The sequence below is a fragment of the Carassius auratus genome, unplaced genomic scaffold (assembly GCF_003368295.1).
Source record: "Carassius auratus strain Wakin unplaced genomic scaffold, ASM336829v1 scaf_tig00040285, whole genome shotgun sequence".
Taxonomy (NCBI): Eukaryota; Metazoa; Chordata; class Actinopteri; order Cypriniformes; family Cyprinidae; genus Carassius; species Carassius auratus.
Genome location: NW_020526581.1, coordinates 12,025 through 33,592, shown reverse-complemented (window position 1 = coordinate 33,592; position 21,568 = coordinate 12,025). Strand labels below are relative to the sequence as shown.

Genomic DNA, 21,568 nt, shown 5'->3' with positions numbered 1-21,568 from the left:
CTTTCAACTAATTCAACTAATTGCCCAATTGCACAGCCTTAAGAGCGTGCATATCATGAATGCTGGGTCTCATTTGTTTTCTGAGAATCTACTGAACCTACTGGTAACTTGTTTGCCACGTAGCAATAAAAAAATATACGAAAAACCTTGATTATTCTGGTTAGTCACATTGCACTGCTATTATTTTGAACAATACTGTACATGATAGAATCAAATGTTTTGCAAATCCGCTCGAAAGGCCTGATCTCAAATGATTTGCAAAACGTGATTCGGAGTCCCGATCTGAATCAAATGTTTTGCAAACTCCGTAGCCCCGATCAAATGATTCGCGAAACGTGCTTTGGAGTCCCAATCTGAATCAAATGTTTTGCGAACTCGCTCCGAAGCCCCGATCTCAAATGATTTGCGAAACTTGCTTCGGAGTCCCGATCTGAATCAAATGTTTTGCAAACTCGCTCCGAAGCGCCGATCAAATGATTCGTATTGATTGAGAGCATGTCCAGTCGAATTGCAGAGGTCCTGAAAAAGAAGGTTCAACACTGCAAATACTGACTCTTTGGATAAATGTCATGTAATTGTCGATAAAAGCCTTTGAAACGTATGAAGTGCTTGTAATTATATTTCAGTACATCACAGAAACAACTGAAACAAAGATCTAAAAGCAGTTTAGCAGCAAACGTTTTGAAAACTAATATTTATGTAATTCTCAAAACTTTTGGCCAAGACTGTATATCACAAGGATTTCTGAAATAAATAACAAAACACCTGAATAATATATTCAGGATCAAAAACTAGTGGCTTCTGCATCATAAAAGCTGTTGTGTTGAGCCCTTAAAAATTTTCCTTTCACAGCTTAAGTATGAAAACTATCAACAATGGACAACATAACACAAAGCATTTTGAAATAAATAAATGAAAGCAATCTGAATTATTCATACCTGCAAACTCAGAAGGACTGAAAAAGGTGACAGATTTTTCAGTGTACCCCCCCCCCCCAACTTTACTAGTTGTACTACATATACTTTTTAATATAAAATATCACTCTACTATATTTCTACAGTGCACTGTATCAGTGCATATTTTCATCTTCTGGATCCATAGCCTCATCAGTTACATGTTATTATTTGATTTGTATTTACTTGTTTTATTACATTTTCTAAACGATAGAAAATTATTAGTATTTAAATATGTATTATTTAGATTTTAACCCAGTATTTCAAAGGGAATGAGCTGTGACCTGAGAAACAAGAAAGAGAGAAACAAAAAGAAAGAAAAATGTTGGGATTGAACACAGAGAAAGCAATAAAACAACTACATATCATGTATTGGACATTCAAATTACATTACATGAATATGTTACAGTTATACTAAATTAACAGATTTTTAAACCGAAAAAAAAAACAAGTGAGACAAATGTGAGCTTTCAATTAATAATTTTCCAAACCTAACTAAATAACTGGAGCCAATGTTTTTTTTAACTGCACGTAGATCACAAACCTCTGAAATCGGTTGATAAATGTGAACGTTATCGTGTTTTTATTCAGTAAAAGCAGCTCCCCCGTTTACTTTCATTTGTTTTAAGGCAGTCTTGCCCTCACTAACATGGCGGACGCGTTGACGTATCGCGGCAACGGCTCAAAGCGGCCAATGAGGCGTCTAGGTTTTTATATGTCTATGGTTAACATTAACTGATTTTATCATTAGGTTAAAGTGCAGTGTATAATGCGGTTTTTGTGTATAACCCCCAGGCGGCGCTCAAATACAATATTTGCTAAATCCAGAAAATTATATAGTATATCTAATGTAGCTTTGTGATTCTAAAATAGGATAATTATTGATGTTAAACATTACTAAATGCAAAACCGGAACTGGAATGTAAAATTTTTTTGACTGTTTGGAAACGGAAAGAATACAGATGGTCAAATATCAGTAGCAAATGATGACATTAATTTTTAAGATTATAAATGTTATGTCTCATGCCTTCATTAAATTTAAATGATGCAGTCTGAACTTAGTGCAACTTTTTAGTTTAATGGGACAAAATACATATTCCAACAGAATTAAAAGATATATATATATATATGTATGTATGTTTTTTTTTAAATCATAATAATGTTTTTTTTTTTTTTTTTTTTTTGCATAGTTTTGACTTTTTATGTCATAACTGTCATATTAAGGGCTTTTAATCAAAAGTTTTATTTATTATGGATTTGGATCCCAATCTCAAAATCTTTTAATTTACATTTTTGTCATAATTAAGACACATCATTTTAGTAATGACTTAGTATGTAAAAATGCCTCAGTTATTATAATTATGGCTTTTTATCTCATCATTTCAACGTTTTAAGTCATAATTTTTTATTTTGTCTCAGAATGATCAATTCGTATCCCCTAATTTGGGCTTTTATAACACCACACCAGCTTGTTATATATTAAACTTTTTATCTCATAATTCTGACTTTTTTATATTGGATTTTTTAAATCTACGTTATAACATAATTTGTCAGTTTTTACTTATAATTACTGCTTTGCATCTTATAATTTAGGCTTTTTATCTAATAATTACAATTCAGTATTCTATTATTTTTTTTCTATATCATAACCATCACTTAGTATGTCATAAATTCAACTTTTTATCTCACAATTTTGTAATATTTAGGACTTTATTTTCACAGTTCTGACTTAATATGTCAGATTTGACAGAATTATGGCTTTGTATTTCATAATTTCAACTTTAATGTCAATTCCATTTTTATATCATACTTATCATTTACTATCTCATAATTTGGGCTGTAATCTCCTAATTATGACATAGTATCCCATAATTGTGTTATTTTTCAAGATATTATAATCATCACTTAGTATGTCAAATTCAACATTTTATCTCAGAATTTTGACTTTTTATGTCCGTTTTGAGATTTAATTATGGCTTTGTCTCCTAATTTCAATTTATGTCTTTTTATGTTTACCTTTAGATCACATAACAATGATTTTGTGTCTCATAATTAGGGCTTTTAATCTCATATTCATCACACAGTATGTCATAAATGTAACTTTTTTCCGGCCATTTTTATCATCTACCAATCGAAGTCGGATCATATTTTTTGGTAAGGATGTCAGGACAGTGTGAGAGATGCCTCTATTTGCTTTCTGAGCTAGATGTGTTGATCCACTGCGACTGTGAGCCGAAGCACACCGCGGCACCAACCACGGCCTTGTGCTCCACATTCCTGAAACTCCTCCAAATCACACACACACTGCAGCATGTGTCCACAGTCCTGCTTTTGGCTGGCAGCTCGGGCTCTCTGGGGCCTCACTGTGATAGTGACAGCTCATGTTTATGCATGATGTGGAGCTCCCCAGCACTGAAGCGGAGCGCTGATGAAGTCATGCGAGCCCGGTGATGTGCGGTGCCTGGTGCTGCGACCGAGCGTGTCCTCTCGTCAAGGACTGTGAGCAGACGGCAATAGAGTCCAGAATGAGGAGCAACATTAAAGAAGACAGTTCAAATCAGCAGCTGTCAGTGCAACGTCACCACACGGCCAATAACAAACTCGTTTGAGAGCTGATGTGGTTAGCATTTAAACCGAAACAGCCAGTACTGATCAAAATATTAATATAACAGAACACTGATCGCATGCAATATGGCTAGCACATCTTTTATATGGGTTATTTTCATATTCTGAAGGAAATCTGAGGGGCAATTTTAAATCAAATTCAGCTTTTTCATCATCTAGCAGGTGAAAATCTTCCTCAGCAAAAAAACAACAACAGAATCATTTATGTCTGGAGAACAAATGATGATATTGAAGTCTAACTCAAAAAACGTACCTCTACACACGAATTTCTGCAGGTTCCAGTTGAAATGAACACTAGAGGCAGTAAAACTCAGAGCATTAAATTTTAGGTAATTGGATATTGGATATTTGAATTATGAACCACTGCAATACGTACCTGAAGCAACGTAATACAAACACAGCAACACATGCCTATAACAACATAACAATAACATGCCAGGGTCAAGTATTGAATCTGCATTTAAGCGCCACTCACTGAACATTTCACTTTGAAACCACCGTGAAACGTGCAGAAGGGAATGTAATAATGGTGCCTCAGAAATGTATTTAGTGGCACATATTTGATTGATGATTTAATATCCCATTTTGACTTTTTATCTATAACGATATATATTATAACGTTATATTTTTAGATCAAATGTCAATTATTCTACCTTTCTATCTCAAACATTTACCTGTTCATCATAATTATTTATTTCATTTCTACTGTCTCATTATGGCTTAGTATCCCAATTTTATCTTTTTATTATCTCGTAATGTTTTATTTTTACGTCATAATTGATATAGTTTTGTTATATTACCGACTTTTTAATCTCAGTTAAGACTTAGTATTGCAGTCTTAAATAGTATGGCTTCATTTCTCATAATTTCATATTTTTATCTCATAGTTATGATTTAATATCTCATTTTGCCTTTTTTATCTCATAATGATCACTTCAAATGTCATAAATTCAACTTTTCTATCTCAAAAAATGTATTTGTTCACCATAATCATGAATTTCATTTAATTTCTACTGCCTCATTATGACTAAGTATCCAAATTTTATCTTTTTATTCCCACTTTTTTAATGTTACCTCATAATTTTTGTGTCATAATTGCGATTTTTTTTCTCTCTCATATTTTGTGGCATGATTTGTGCGAATGAGACGTTGCGAATTCATCCGAATCGCTCGAGTTGAAAAATCAGAACTTTGTTTAACCAATCAGGAGCTCCCGCTGATCAGGTGCAGCTGATCGTCTCAGAAATTGGCGAAACTCATTTTTAAATAAATGCTGTCTTTATAAATCAAACCGCATATTTTAGATTAAAACTACTTTAAAACAACTTTTAAAACTACATTTCACGCCACAATAAAAGTAATATTTTGATAATTATCAGAATAAATGGAGGTTGAAATCACAATGCTGCGTGAACTCAACCAATCAGAAGCCTCTCCCTTTACGCGAATTCGCGTCTGTTGTGAAGTGAATTTCACGCAAATGAAGCAAGTAAACTCAAAATGTTCAAGCGTCCAACTACTCGCGAATAACGCAATTTATTCACGCAAGTCGCGTCTGGTGTGAACACCCCATTAGTATGTCAATCGTAAATAGTATGGTTTCATATCTCATCATTTAATCTTTTTATCTAATTTTTGACTTTTTATCTCATAATGATCACTTCAAATGTCATAAATTCTAATATACAAATTTTATGTTTGTCATAATTATACATTTGTGCCATTATTTTGACGTTATTATTTTATGTCCCAATAAACACAGCCTACGACATAATTATGATTTAATAAAGCATGCTTCTTCGTCTTATGTGCAGGAAATGGGCTTTGACCAAAAGATGACGCACATGCTAAACTTTAGTGTTAAAGGTTTGCACAGATCCCTAAGTGTAAGAATGAGCAATAGTATTCATCAAACTAGCAGTAATTTGCAAGACTAAACCCTTCCAGTGCACTTCAGGCAGTCACCATTTCACCGGCACCCCTTCATTATGAATCTGCTCTTCTGAGAGGAGCAATTTGCGGAACAAATGACTAACAAAATGAACGTTTAAAGATGAAGTGTTTATGTATGTGTGTGTGAGAGAGATGTCTGCCTAATCAGAGCCTGCATCTGCACACAGACTTCTTCATTAGAAGTAATTACACCACTATAATGGGAAGCGAGCGAGAGAAGGATCAGACAAAGTCTATGTGCTCTGCTTCACAATGACAAAAACTACTGGAGTCAGTGTTTGTGTTTACTGTATGAATAATGTGCTGCCCAGGATTGTTTTAGTGAAAAATGGTTAGTTGTTGTCTGAATTCACAAATAAATCTGCATCCTGTCCTGTTGTGAGTCTTGCGTGGATGAATGTGTAGTGGCCTAACATCTCGATTTGCAGCTTATTCTGTCCACGATTCAGTTTTAGTTTGATTTTCTTGAGCATTTTAACACTTTAACCATTTACAGGTGGTTTATCTAAATTAGAAAGCACATGGGTATTTGTGAATACTTGCACAGAAAACACAAAGACAAAACCCAAACAGAATATATTCTAGAACACTGTTATCACTAACCTGATGGCAAACTTTGGCAAATCCAACGATTAGTTCTTCTTCAAAAGCGCTCGCTGTATCAAGTGATAATTGGCAGATTAAACGGTGTATTTCAGCACACTTGGCCTGCGGTGCAGATCGAATCCTCTGCTGGGACATTCACACATCTCTGTCACTCTCAGCCTCTTCAGAGTCAAATCAAGAGCCAATCCAGCCGATGTTGAAATGCTTAAACAGGGCTAACGACGACTGTCAGAGATAACAGACAGAGAGAGCTTAGGCACAATAGAACAGATAAAGAGCCAAAAAAGTAGAAAAAGGATTTACTCTCTCTGATGGGCTGACAAAAGAAGATAAATAATTTTCAGGTCCCGGATTTCATTCTTTTTTGCTTCTCTTCATGCCTTTGTCAGTGTCTTTCTCTGTGTCCAGGTGTAACTGGGAAACTGAGACACATAAAAAAGAAATTACAGCTCATATATACATATATATACTCCCAAAGGTTTGGGGTCAGTAAGACTGTTTAATGCACTTAATTTGCGGTAAGTACGATTTTTAAATATTTTTGAAAGAAGTATTTTCTGCACACCAAGGATTAATTTTATTTGGTAAAATTCTCAAATATTTTTACATATTAAAACAACTTTTTTCTATCTGAATATATTTTTACATTTATTCATGTGATCAAAGCTGAATTTTCAGCATCGTTAAGCTAGTCTTAATGATCCTTCAGAAATCATTCTAATATGCTGATTTGCTGCCCAAAATCAACATTTATGATTATTATCTATGTTAAAAACAGTTTTGCTGCTTCATATCTTTGTGGAAACTGTGATGCATGTTTTTTTTTCAGGATTCTTTGATGAATAGAAAGTTCAAACTAATGTATATACTGTGTATAATGTATATACTGTAACTTAACACTGCTGAATAAAACTAATAAATTATTCACGCAATAAATGATCAAATAGCATATGGACATCTTAATACCACAGGTCTGCAATCATCATAACCCAATAAAATTCCCAGCCTTTTACTGAGGATCAAGCATTCAAACCCCTCAGGCCAAGAACTCACATTATATTCATTTAAATATAAATTAAATAATTACTCGGCCACATAAATCCAGCTGATGATAGCAGTGTTTTCCACCTGCTGAAAATTAATAAACGAGCACGCTAATTAAGACCGTGACCTACATCTGCAAACAATTTCCTGATGGAAATGGCCAAGATGATGCTCACAGATCTGATTACATTATCAATGACACTAATGCCACGACAAAGAGGATATACAACGTGAGTGATCTGTGACCTGTTTGCATGCCTTAGTGTTTAACACCCTCATGATGAAGGACAGACACCCATGACAGAAGGGTTTTTGTACTGCACACTCAATCTGGAGTGTTTCTGCAAACAGTCATGAAGCAAGCAATTCTGAATTTGTGCAAACAATTCTACAGATTAACCATGCAGGCAGCGAGAATGCATTTCTGTTCAAAATAAAAGTTCTTTCAAGGTTCTATAAAGGCACCTGCACATTCCACAGAAAAACATCCAAACAAATCTTAATGGGTACAAATTAAATAGTTACTCACTCTCATGGTCATCCAAGATCTAAATGAGTTTGTTTCTTCATCAGATTTGGAGAAATGTAGCATTACATCACTTGGTCACCAATGGATCCTCTGCAGTGAATGGGTGCCGTCAAAATGAGAGCCACATCAGAATAATCCACATGTAATCCACACCACTCCCAATTACTATATTGGATTATTGTGGTGTTATTATCAGCTGTTTGGACTCTTATTCTGACGGCACCCATTCACTTTCTCCATTTCGCCAAATCTGTTCCCATAAAGAAATAAACTCATCTACATTCTGGATGGACTGAGGGTGAGTACATAAAAAAATAAAATAAAATTACTATTCCACATTTGTTGTTGTTGAATATTCTGCTTCACTCAGAAATATATAAATGATATATGAACAAATGAGTGATATCACAAGAATGAGTAAATGATAACTGAATCGTAATTTCTTTATGTGAACTAAAATACAGATGATTTGCTTCTTGATCTGTCAAACAGTTTGCACAAACCCCCTCTGATGTGAGAGGTTTCTGCAGTATTATTGACTCACTGCTCGGTCTACTGTTTGCTGCTTTCAAGGTTCAGTCAGGTCTTCAGTAAAGAGCGCTTGTGTATTTTCCATCCATATACAGTCATGAAATGGTGTGAAGCCAAGCGAGGGTCATTAGCTGTGGGCCAGCGATGATCAAATGGTTTGTGTGTGGAGGTTATTAATGTGAACACATAGGCAGCTGCGACAGACATCTGTGAGTTAATGAAAACGCCACTAACGCGACCGCTGAAGGGGGAAAGGAACTGAAGAAAAGGCAAGAAATGAAAGAATGGACCTTGCTAGAAGGGAATAGGATAGAAACGAATTATGATGCAGCTGGAATGGAATGAAATGGATCTGGATGGAACGAATCAGAATGGAATGGAATGGAAATGTGCTTGGAATGGAGAATACAAAGACATCAGTAACGCATTACAATAAGCTTCAATTCATTAGTTAAGAACTAACAGAGAATCACAATTACAAGGTTAATGCTCATTTATAATTATACTATGGTTAATTAGTTTATTATACATGAGCTAATGTTAATATACCACTTTACTAAGTCAACTATTCAAACAAACATATAAATATTAAATAATACAATAAGTATATGTTAATAATTCATGTTTGTCCGTTATACATGAAATTGATGGTAATCTATACAATATACTAAAGTTGTAAAATGCATTAGCTTATGCAGAAATGTATATTTGTTTTATTTTGGCTATTGCATTAACTATACCATTAATAATACTATTATAAAATATTTATTATGCATGTTATGTCTTCACAGTTAGTTTATTATTTTAGTTTCAAAAAGCATAAAAAAATACTTAAATGTTCTGCATACTGGATATCAGACACACACACATGCATATCTATCTGAAATATACATCAAAAGACTGTCATTTCTAATGAGCCATTTTAACAGCCTGGTCTCTTTTTTCACGCTAAACTCACGGATGTGCATAAAGGCTTTCAAAAGTACATTTTTCCTCTGGCAGACACGGCGCACGCTTACACACACACTCAGATTGATTACGTCCTCAGCAGCGTTTATGGGCTCTGTCCAAGCCTGCTGGGAGAATGAATCAGGGGCCGTGAACAACCATTTCACACTGACTTACTGCCACCACTGGTGGGACCATCTCGCTCCTTAATATCTGCCGAAATGACCAGAGCAAAGACTAGGCCCTGTTGATGTTGCCAGGTTTCTTAACTAACCGAACCAGAAACACTTCCTTCAACAATACAGCCTACTTCACGAGAAACATGCTGGTTGAGATGGGTTTTTAAAAACAACTTGTACTGCTTTTATAGTGACTTGCAAGAAATGCAAGTGTGTCCCGTGCTTCAGCAATGAAAAAAACACATTGTAATATGATTACTCTATTTTACAATATTTTACAATACTGCTGTTTTTGACTGTATTTTTTAAATTTTATACTGGCAAGCAGAATTAAAAGAATTAAAAAGTATTCATTTTAACCATGCAGAGGTGTAAACGGCATAAATAATATAAAAAATATGAATAATGGATGTTATGTCTTTATAGTTACATGTATCTAAGTATTCTTTATTTAAAAATAAAAATATTGTTAAATATCGTTCTGTGAATTGGGCTGTCAAATCGATTAATTGCAATTAATTGCATTAAAATAAAAGTATATATATATATATATATATATATATATATATATATATATATATATATATATATATATATATATTTCTTAAATGCGTGTGTATATAGAAATATACATGGTACACACACACACACACACACACACACATACACATATATATATATATATATATATATATATATATATATATATATATATAATTAATTTATATTATATATAAATTACATATATTTCTTAAATATATACATGCATGTGTGTATTTATGTATTAAACATAGATTATGCAAACACAAACTTTTATTTTTGGATGCAATTGTAATTAATTGATTAGAGAGCACAAATATCTATTTAAATCAAATATTTATATAAATGGGCCTACATGAAAACATTATCATTTTTATGAAGATATTTAAAATTTAAAAATACTTTGTTCTGTATATTGGATATCAGACACTTAAATATTTGTATGGACTACATATATATATCATCACAGTTTGTTTTTATCTAGTTCAAATATCTAAAATACCTTCAAATAAGATAAATGTACTGACGCAGGACTGCATTAGACATTGACTTGGCCTTTAAACAATGTATCTTTATTATGGGAGCATTTTATCTTAATTGTAAACAAGCTTAAGATGTCAGTGAAATAAATCTGCCAGTGCAGTAAGACACGCACATATTTAGAAAATCTATGCATAGCTGCACAAATGTGTTTTGTTTGAAGGATATGCAGCGTTGATGTTTGCAAAGTGTGATGATTGACTGATAAATCTGACTCATTCGTTTATGAGGAACATGTTTCCATTGATGAAGAGATGCCATCGGACACAACAAGGACGCTCAGGACATTAATTCACAATGATGCCACAGAAACCGTATTGATTAAGTGCTTAAAAGATTGCTTTCGGTATTGGCTCCCAGAAGGAGAACAGGTTTGTGATTGCATTTTAAGGAAATGAGCAAACTGGTTTATCTGTGTAAAGTCGCCTAGGACAGCTAGCATGTCTTGTTCAAGCGTCTGTCAAATAATTTACAGACTAGATGCTCTATGAGAGGGAAAAAACTGAATGCAAATAGAGCAAACCAGCACTGCAGAACTGCAGTGTGTGCATGTGTGTGTGAACAGATTGAGTAAACGTGTGTTCTGTTGTTTTCCTGTTCTCCACAGCAGACACACACTGGCTGCTCTTCATGTTTTGAATGCTAATGCCGCCCTGCCGCTCTGAAACAGTAAAGGGCACCGCGGCATTAATCACGGCTTCTCTCCACCTGCTGAGAGCCGAGGACACCAGGATCCAGACCACTCACACCTGCCCTGCCAAAAACAAGACGAATCTCACAGATATCCAGTGGAAGGTGACTGAACGCACTAACAACACTGCGAAGATTGAACAGAAAATATGAAGTAAAATACATGAAGGCATAAAACACTAATCTGCTAATGAAACACAACAAGATAGACTTATTACCAAGATATATTCAGAGAAATCTTGAGAGGTAAATTGTTGCAAGGAAGTACAGATGCTTTATTGGCAGGCAAGACAACGAGACTTGAGACATTTAAGGCTTTTCTCATTTTCATAATGCGTCTTTGTCTGTATAGTTGACGTGATGATTATATGGTTTCAAAACACAGAACTAAATTGCATTAAAATTCTATAACATTAAAACATTTATTTAATATCATAAATGTAATTATATATAAGATTTGAAGAAAAATTTAATTCAATATTTATCTTTCATATATATATATATATATATACACATATATATATATTTCATATATATATTCATATATATATGCCTACAAGTATAATATTTTGGCCTAATACATAATATGTTATAAAAATAGTATAGTTGTATAAAAAAACAGTATAGTAGTTAAAAAATGTATTGATATTTTTTACAATCTTAATTCAATCTTTTAACAAAGTCACTTATTTACTGGAAAATCGGATTTGTTAAAATTGACATTGTATAGCAATTATTTTAATAACAGTCTTTTTCTTACAGGAATAGTGATCAAAATGATTGATGAATCATCTTGGGTTAACAGACGTAAGATGATTTATGTTCAGTCAAAAGCTCTCTAAAATGATAATGTGTTTTAGGCTCCTGACTTCTTGTTTCTAAAACAATACATAGAGAATACAAAATAGCATGTCAGGCCATGTCTTTGTGGTCTTTTTAGGGGCCATAAACTATTAGTCTAGTATGACATATGTGACTTAGGAGCACAACACCAGTCATGTGTGCTAAAATCTGAATAAATAAGCTTTCCATTGGTGTAAGGTTTGATAGGAGGACAATATTTGTCTGAGATCAGCTATTTGAAAATCTGGAATCTGAGGGCGCAAAAAAATCATCATTAATATTGAGAAAATCATCTTTAAAGTTGTTCAAATGACTTCTAAGCAATGCATATTACTGAACAAAAATTAAGTTTTAATATATATTCAGTAGGAAATTAACAAAATATCTTCATGGAACATGATCTTCACTTAATATCCTAATGATTTCTGGGATAAAATAAAAATGTATAATTTTGACCCTTACAGTGTATCGTTGGCTATTGCTACAAATATAACCTCAGAGACTTCAGACTGCTTTTGTGCTCCAGGGTCACCAATGCTAATGAAGCGTTAACAAATTTGGTTGACCCATTGCCAAAAAAACTGAAAACAGACAGAATATGGTTTTATCATGGCCATACAGACTTACACAGTCAAACCAAACATTATTCAGACACCAAATAAAATTCTTTATATTTTTTACTAGTGGGTGCAGGACACTATAGTTCAGTGAGGACAGCAAAGTAAAGTCAACCGTGACATATTACACCCAAAAATTCTTCATGCATTGGACTAAATACATTGGACATAATTGGACTTAAAAAATTTGGGACCACACATTATTCAGACACTTTGACCTGACCGTATTTTGCTTCAGTGTTATTTTTTTAATTGCTAATGCAAACACCACAGTCTGAACAAAATGAAGCATTGCTTGGTAATAGTTTGAGCTAAACTGGTATTATCTAACTGTGCACTTAAATTTAACAGCTGACAGCTATTCATCCTAATTCATACATACCTTTGCATTAAAGTTGTTATCTGACATTATCAAAATACAGTTTTACTTTTTAACTATAGTGGATAAGACATGTGGAAAGAGTTTGACTGTAACTCCATATGTCTGTGAGCGTTATGCTGAGCGAGGGATATTTTTGTGTGCTGACTAACAGATGGTTTAGCAGGGTAATGGATATTGTTTTTATTGTTTTGCATGAAGGTGGGCCCTCACGAGGCCATCAGACTTCATGACAGTGAAGTATAACCTCAAGAGGTTAAATTACCACTTCAACGTTTATGAGATGGCAAAACTAATTTATGTGTTCTGCGTCCGTCTGGGGATCTTGACCTGGAGGCGAATGAACACGGGCTGAAAAATTACTGAGACTTTAAAAACGGTGAGATTATATTATGTTTCCCTGTGCAAATGACCTTTAAAATGTGTCCCACTGTAAACAGATGCTCCTAAACATGAATAAAAAACACTTGGATGATTTTTGTTTACATTTTCAGGTTGTGTTTACTTGCATTATATTGGAGAAATAAAACTTGCTTGTCAGCCAATGGCATGGGTTTGATTTTGGCATTGGTGGGGACATAACGGCAGACAACTGGCATTTAATTGTTTGATCAATGATCAATTAAATGCCAAATTGCTAGGAACATGTTAGTAGTCGCTGGATATTGGTAGGCATGTCACAATGTCTCTACTGAACTCTTACGCCCTTGTTGTCAGCCATGAAGCAGCTCTATTGTGTGCAGACAGAGAACGACTCTCTACTGCAGGCGAAGACTATTTATGTTAATAATATACGAACTAGAAACTCCCTGGAAATGCTCAACACTATAAAGACACCTCAGGGGAGCATGATAAAGTCAAAACTGCAAAGTGTTCGTCGTTTCTTTCATGACCTTCCATTAACGTTGTGCTTTTGCGAAAAGAACGCAACCTGTGGAGATACCATTATAAAGCAAGATCCTTCACCTGCTGAGTGCTGCTGGCTAATTACGACCCAGAAACTCTGTCATGCGAGAGACGTGTCTTAATTAAGCTGACAAAACACAAAACACACTTATGATGTCTAATTGTAGGATAAGAAGTTAGGATGGCCTGCCTCAGCTTTAACAGCTCTATCAGTGTCACTATTATTGAGATGGCCAATCAAATCAAAGGAAGTGGGGCTTTGTTATGATTTTCAGTGTGACGCTTCAGTGTTTCATTTTAAGATGTAGATAAACATATAATAGTTGTGAGCTTGTACTGTGACGTGAACCCATTTTTAAGTCGCTGGGGTTTATTTGTAGCAATAGCCAAAAAAAAAAAACATTGCATGGGTCAAAATGAAAAAACTAAAAAAATGTGTCAAATTTAAAAGAGAACGAACCGTTTATGAGATTCATGTGTTCAGCTGAATGTGTGGAGACAAGAAACGCTGTTTAGTGTTTTTAATGTATGTACACATCCAGCAAACACAGAACATTCCCTAACTTTAACATTTTTATAAAAAGAAATTGAGAACGTTCTCCAAGCGTTTGGGGAAGAGGGAGTTTCCTGACTGACCGACAGTAAACATTAGAATCTTCTGGAAATGGAACGGAATGTTCTTCTAGCGCTGTTTGTTTTTAAAAATGAAAACAGTTTTTGCAAAAAGTTCAAACTGATTACAAAAGGTTTTCTTCATTTGATTAAAACCATTTCAATCCTTTATTTAATTCCTTTAAAGACCATTGCAATACACATAACCTCACGTTCCTCAGCTGAATGATTGCGAGACTCTCTGCTTACGTAATAGGGCTTCTTTTAGCTGCTTTTTGGGACTGAACATACAGAAAAGAAGCGCAGTAACCGTGAAATTATAACAGGAGAAGAAAGCTGTGAAGTCAGTCTGTGACGTCAGCGCTTACTGACACCTCGGCTAAAAATCTAGGTCACATTTAAATCTTTGAAATCTACGTCCTCCAGAGCAAATATGGATTACTTTAAATTTCGCTTCCCGTCTCTCTCCACTGGTTTCGGCCTCCTCCCCAGCTCCCTTAGGTGTGCCATGCCTAAAAATATCTGCACACTTCAAAGAGATGTTAAGTGTCTCCCAGCTACATCCAGAAACATTAGAGACAGACACAGAGAGGAAACTGATAGCTGCCGGCTGTTTAATGGTTTGATAAAAAGCACAGAATGAAAAAATGGGCCCTGATCAAACTGTAATACTTTTTTTTACATAACTTGATAAACATTCATAAACTATACTAACGATTAACACACTTGTTGTACATTTTACAGACAAACTCACAAAGTGGCAGAATATGATTAAAAGTAGCAATATGATTAAACAATTATTATTTGTTTGATATTATTTTGTTATTATTAAATACTAATACTAAAAACTACTACTACTACTAATAGTTTGGGTTATTGTATTAATATAAAAAATTACATCAATTTATTAATTCATTGATTTATTAGCTGGTTCATTTTATTAATATTAAAAAGTATTGTTTTAGAAATTAATTTATTGTTAATAATCATAATAATAACAATAACAAAGTTTAGTCCAATAATGATAATAATATAATTTATTATTATTATTTTTATTATTGGTATGATTTATTATTATTATTATTATTATCTGTTAAACTGATTAATATTAACAATTGCAACAGGGTCTGATTTATTATTATTAATCATAATAATTCTAACAATTAATGTATTTATTTGCCTAAATGTATATGGGATGTTGACACACAAATACATAATTAAACTTAAAATGTGCCATCTGTTCAAACTTGAGGTTAATAATGGATGAATCCCACATATAGACATGTCTAGGTCATATTAAACCCCCAAATGAACAATTTTTACAAGGACATTCTGTGCAGTTTTCACCTAAGCAGCCGTTGTATTGATTTGTGAGTGTTTCTCTTCACCTTCACAGTGCCCTGTTCTCTTGTTTATGTCACAGGGAGATTTAATGTTCTTACACAGCGTGAGTGCTTGCATATAATTCACACTATGGTTTGTATTTGTCATTAGCGGAACGAGATGAATGGCAGAAGTGACTGATAAGTGCATGCTAATGAGTGGAAAAACCTTTCAGGAAAGAAACAGGATGTGCCACGGTGATGACATCAGAGCATCCGGTCCGCTGGCATCAAACACACATTAGCAGGAAAAATCGCCGAGTTTAGTGAATGTGTTCATGACGAATCTGAGCCTCGTGTCTGACATCGAGACAATGTGTGAATTCATAAGAACCAGAAAGTAATCTTTTAGTGCTCTTAGTCTTGCATAGCCAGACTCTTGACATTTTGCAGCTCATTCTGCTTTTTTAAACACTTATACAATTGCCCATAAAGGAGTCACACATAACAAAATTTACAAGGCAAACAAATGGAAAAAATGTAGGTGCAACTGAATAGATTTAAGACTTTGCTCGAGGGATTCCCTTTACTCACAAACCAACAAGTTTGAAAAATCTGCTCCTTTTGATTTGGATTATTATCTGGATTATATTTGATTATATTTGCTTTGTAAACTTTTTATTTTTTGTATTTTGGACTTGATTTTACCATAATTGTAGAACAGCACATAAAATGCATAAAAAATATATGTACATGGATGGTTCGCATACATATAGGTCAAAATTGTCATTATTTTTTTTTTCGTGTTCCAAGAGTAAATAAATATCTTTCAAAAAAGAGAAAACTTAGAAATTTTGCCATCTATTGAAAATTCCCACCAAGGTTATTATAGTTAAGTAAACTTAAAAAAAAAAAAATCACATTAATAATAATAATAATAATAATAATAATAATAATAATAATAATAATAATAATAACATTAACTGAATAAAATAATTTTTTATTTTATTTCAGCTAGTTGACAACATTTCTCATTTTGATTTAGTTCAATTGGAAGTATAAAACAATTATTACAACTAAAATATAAAATAGAAAAATTACATTACAAAGACAAACAACCAAACTGCTAAAACTTTTACTAAAATAATAGTATATCAATGATACTGAAATAACACTGTTCTTATTGTTAACTAAAACTGAAAAGGTTAAAAATCATTTGCAATAAAGCTGAAATAAAATACAAGTATTAGATAAAAGACTTAAAACAATTTAAAGAAATGTTGCTATGAAATAAACAAGTTTAAGTTGAATTCCTGATCAAACAAAAAATGAAAATACTATATAGAAATTAAAAACTAATAATAAAAAAAGACAAATCACTTAAACTTCAACTAAAACGAAAACTTTCCAAATTTTGTTGCACCCCCTAGTGAGTGTCTCGGGATTGAGGCAGAGAATCCAGAGCATGCTGGCAGTCTTTCTGGAGCCAACCAAGAAATATCAGGTTTTACAATGCATTTTTGGAGCGTGCCGTAAGGCTGTGTCTGTAACGGTGATCATAGACTGGCAAACTCACCGTGCCGTGCCGATGAGGTCATGTTGTTTGGCAGGTGTAGAATCAGATGGCAGACATGAGGGCGAGCTGAAGCCCTGCCAGGGACGAAGATCACAGCCCACGATTCATCTGTGGAGCCGAGGGCCCGAGATCTGAGAACAGGCTACATTTACACTGTCAAAATCTGGCACAGATCTGATCTGTAAAGAAAGAGAAACACACATCTTATGTGATATCATCTGGACTGGGACATTGACACACCACAGGTTGCAATGCATGTCAAATTACAGTAACCCATATGGTGTTTTATTTAATAATGACATGTATGGGAAGCCAAAAATGACAAAAGACTGGGAAAAAGTATTCAAACATACAACAAAAGCTAATAGTGTAACAGATCAATTTCATATCCAAATGTCATTTTAAAATGCATTTAGTTGCACTGCAGTGCACTGCGCATTGAAAAATAAAATAAAATTTATTTAACGTATTGCAAATTTTCATTACTGCATTACATACCAATGTTATTAAATAAAATAATTATCATTACTGCGTTACATTGCATTAATAAATTAAAATAATACTGAATTGTATTAATAAATAAATAAAACAATTAAATAATACAATTTTTAATATTACAATTATTAATGTAAATGAATTTGGTCAGATCAAATTTAGTTTTAATTTCATTTTGTTCCTACAATAAATTTTACCAAAATAAATAAATAATAAATAAATAAATAATAAATAAAAATTATTTAGTTGGTTGCATTGCTTTGATCTGCACTGTAAATGTAATTAAATTAAATTATGAAATAAAATAAATAATCTGACAATAATATAAAATAAATAAACATTAATTTGGGCATGTCAATTTTGGTGTTTTATCTCATTTCAGATTAACCTGTCCCTATTTGCCACTTAAAAAAATAATTTGGTTATATTCAGTGCATTGCACTGCATTGAAAATAAACTGAAAATGAAATTAAATGTAATATCAAAATAACATAAAATACTAATAAATCTGTTGGAGCAGATACATCCTTGGGTGTTTGTTTTATCTGTTTTTAGATTAACCTGTTTGTAAATGTCACTTAATAAATTATTTTGGTTGGTTCCCATTTTGGAAGATACATTTTTTTCTTCTAGGAAAACAGATGGGAAATAAAAGACACTAATTCTCTGCTTTAGGCCTTGCAGTCTAAATGCAGCCAGAGAGTCTCAGAGCTTACAGAAGCCTGTCATGCACCTAATATATATATATATATATATTAGGTGCATGACAGGCTTCTGTTATATATATATATATATAGATATTGTTATATCTTTGTTATATATATATATATATATATATATATATTTTTACAATGAGTTATTAAAGTATTAAAAGAGCAACACAGCATTCTGAATGTGTGCAAGCTCTTGCATTCAGTCACAACGAGTCTCGTCTTAAGATGCACGTGGATTAGAAACAGCAAGCGTGAGGTACTTTAGGTTTATTTTGGGGTTGAAATAACTCCAAGTCAGCTCATAAACAAGAGTCTCGCATATGCAGCGGAAGCGAAAAAGAGATGATTATATCATAGAGTCTAACAATAAGGACCGCAGTCCATTACAAATAACGTCACCAGAAACCAAATCCGCAATCAATTAGTTTTGTTCATGCTCAGAATGGACTAAGTGCAGTCGTGAAAATAAAGATAATTGAACATTTATGTCCGTGCAGAATGCCTGTCTCCGCTTTTAACACTTACTGTCTCGTGTCATTCTCTTTAACAAAAAAAGTGCAGAATGTGACAAGGATTTACTCACAGAAACTCTACTCCTCTCCATAGATCACAAAACTTCATTTCACGGTTATTAAGTTCATTACGGCTGTCGTGCTTGAACGGTCTGGAGCCACTTTCTGAGAGGTGAGCGCTGAGAACTAATAAAGGCCAAACAAATGCAAACATCAAGTAAGACATTTTATGAAAAGTAAAGCAAAAGGACATTATTTAGCTGACGTAGATCATTATTTGGACGCTAAACTCAATAGCGTGTGGCTCAAAATAACTTTTATGGTTAATGGTTTGAGCAAATGGCTAACTTTAAAGGGATATTTCACACAAAAATGAACATTTGCTGAAAATGTACTCAGCCTCAGGACATCCAAGCTTAGGATGAGTTTGTTTCTTCATCAGATTTGGAGAAATGTAGCATTACATCCCTTGCTCAGCAGTTGATCCTCTGCAGTGAATGGGTGCCGTCAGAATGAGGGTCTAAACAACTAATAAATCAAACTTTCTTACAAACACGCAGGTTTTAGCTACGCAAGATGTTAACTGATGGACTGGATTATTCTGATGTTTTTATCAACTGTTTGGACTCTCACTCTGACGGCACCCATTCACTTTGTTGAGCAATGTGATGCAATGCAACATTTCTCCAACTCTTTAAGTATTAACTTTTGAGTTAAGTCTGATCGTAAAAGCAGATAAAAGCAGAAAAGTTATTGTCACGATACTGAAAAATAAGTTTACTTACCTACAACTGAAACAATCATCGAAGAACAGTTCATTAAAGCAACCATGAAGACACACAATAGGCAGTGTTTCATCTCAATGACCCTTTGAAGAGGAGCAAAGAGTGTTTCTCTATTGATGTAAAGGTTATTCAATTACGATTGCTCTGAAAGTACAGCTACAGAGACCGGTACAAAAGTCAGAGAAAGGAAAAGGATGAGAAAAAACTCAAAGGATGAAATAAATCAAAGCAGATTTGAAATTAAGATAAAGACAAGACAGGGCATTTGAGGTGACCTTTAAACAGCACAAAAAAGTGTGTGTGAGTCTGTGTGTGTGTGTGTGTGTGTGTGCCGCTCTGTAACACTAGTGTCAGTCGCAGATATGCTCATGGACTGTTCACAGACTGACTGATGCATACTGCACAAATCTGTCTGGTTTTACACAATTTCTTGGAATCAAGATGCACAGGATTTTATCAGTCTGTCAGGAAACCAAAGGCATGTTTACAAGTCCCTGGGCTGTTACTGTAAGTGTTTCTGAAGAGGAACTGGTTGCTGGACTTGCCAAAGTTGTATAAAAAAGTTTTTTATAAGTCTTGTCTGCTTACATGTAACATCTTTTATAGATGAAGCCAGAACAAGCTAAAAAAAGACTTTATTGGGTGTTTTATATCTCACTATAAGAAATGTCCTGGTGCATATTTGAATCAGGCACATTATCATCCCAAATAAACTTCGTTATTGCATTTAATTTAAAATTAAATGTTTTAACTAATTTTTGATTTACCATTCCCTAAACATCTTGTAAAAAATAATTTAGTTGGTTACATTGAATAGCCCTGCACATTACTACTCTGCACCCCTTTGAAAATAAAAATAAAAAAAATATATAAAAAAAGTTATGCATTGCATAGCATTAGTAAAATAAAATTTAAATCAATAATTATATTATATTAAATGTTAAATTAAGTGAACATAAATTAAATACATTTGGTGTCTTTTTAGTTTTAGATTAGCCAGTACCTAAAATTTACTTAAAAATTTAATTTAACTTGAATATAAATTGATTAATAAAATAAATAAAAAGATACATTTGTTCAGATCAGTTTTGGAGGTTTGTTAAATCTGATATCAGATTAAAGGGGTCATATGATGCTATTAAAATTGTTCCTTTCTCTTTGGAGTGTTACAAGCTCTTGGTGCATGAAGAAGATCTGTAAAGTTGCAAAGACTAAAGTCTCAAATCCAAAGAGATATTCTTTATAAAAGTTAAGACTTGTCCAATGCAATATAATCAAAAAAAAAAAAAAAAGGTCTGGGCACATGAGGATACAACAGTACTACAACACTTTTACCCAGAATTCACAGTCCTGCTGGAAGACAGAACACTCTCCTCACTTTTTTCATGAAGCTCATCTTCAGTACAAAGCAGCAGATCCCGCATCTCTTTCACCTGCGCAGATGCTCGAACTGAACCGCTATTTACACAGCAAGCTTTCAGCCCAAGGCTTGGACAGGCGGGATCCATCTGAAAGCCTGGCAGCAGAAGTCATCAGATATTCAGACCGTGTTAGTATGTGCAGGGACCAGTGCAGGAGAAAGACAGACTGAAGTGTCTGCACCTTTGAAGTCCAGGACGAATCGTAAACCTGCTTTTCCTTTTTTATTCCTGACACCCTTTCTTGAACAA

The 21,568-nt window shown here is 33.6% G+C and overlaps 1 long non-coding RNA gene across 1 annotated transcript; it reads right to left on the bottom strand.

The window, feature by feature from the left end:
- Positions 1-2,183: 2,183 nt before the first annotated feature.
- LOC113084569 (uncharacterized) lies at positions 2,184-20,667 on the bottom strand. The gene is made up of 8 exons (XR_003283774.1): positions 19,899-20,667; positions 19,185-19,299; positions 17,394-17,572; positions 6,441-6,559; positions 6,135-6,362; positions 3,955-3,989; positions 3,832-3,872; positions 2,184-3,450 (listed from the first exon to the last, which is right to left on the bottom strand). It is a non-coding gene; the product is annotated as an uncharacterized LOC113084569 (long non-coding RNA).
- Positions 20,668-21,568: the final 901 nt, after the last annotated feature.